We start from the raw sequence: 955 nt of genomic DNA on the forward strand, positions 1-955 counted from the left end.
AATTATTATTATTCAATTCACTGTGGAACTGAAATTACATATTTAAGGCTGGTATATGTAATGGGCTTAGGATGTTCCGGGCGTTTCGTGTAAAACGAAATATGCTGGAAGAGCCCCTCTCCACATAACGTAGGCACTGCTAGCGCCCCTTGTGGCCAGTAGAAGAACCTTGCCTCCACTTCATATACCGGGAACACTTACCATAAAATATACCGATCCGAAGTGCCACACGAAAAATTATTTTTTCATATTTGTCAAAAACGAGTTTCTTGACGAGTTTATTAAATAATCTAATAAGACTTAAATGTGGAATTTCCAAAATGAACTTTTCCTAATGTACCATTAGTTTTGCTGATTTGAAATGAACCATCTCTCATTGTCATTCTTCCATCTCTCTTCCGATCCTATTCTATAGTACACGGATTTGTTATCTTTTGTTACACTGTTTTATTCTTTGCTGAAACAAAGTTGATAATGTGTTTTCACGCATGAAGAAATACGAATTTTCCAGAAGAAAAAAAAAAAAAAGTTTTTATAAGTACCCTTAATTTTGTAATTTAAAAATAAATCTCTCGCCGATTTCCGATAATTTTACTATTTAGCTTCATTGTATTATTTATTTCTTATGAGCAAATTTATTATTGTTATTTCCTTTTTTTTTTTTTGTGAGGTTGCTGAAGTTTCGTCCTTTTTATCTTTGACCATTTTAAGTTTTTTTTTTGGCTATTTCTTAACCCCAGCCATCTTATTAAAATTTTCTGGTATTATACATACAACTCGAATTCCATATTATTAGTATTTTTTCTTGTGTTTTTTCACCTACAATATCTTATTAAAAACATATATTACTTTTAAAAAAATTATATAAGCTAATATGTAATTTTATTCCCTGTTTAGGGTAACATTTTTTTTTTTTTTTTTTTTAATATTTTTAAAACTGTTTCAGAAACAAATT

Source organism: Halyomorpha halys, unplaced genomic scaffold (genome assembly GCF_000696795.3).
Source record: "Halyomorpha halys isolate HHAL.00 unplaced genomic scaffold, Hhal_1.1 Scaffold101.1, whole genome shotgun sequence".
NCBI classification, from domain to species: Eukaryota; Metazoa; Arthropoda; class Insecta; order Hemiptera; family Pentatomidae; genus Halyomorpha; species Halyomorpha halys.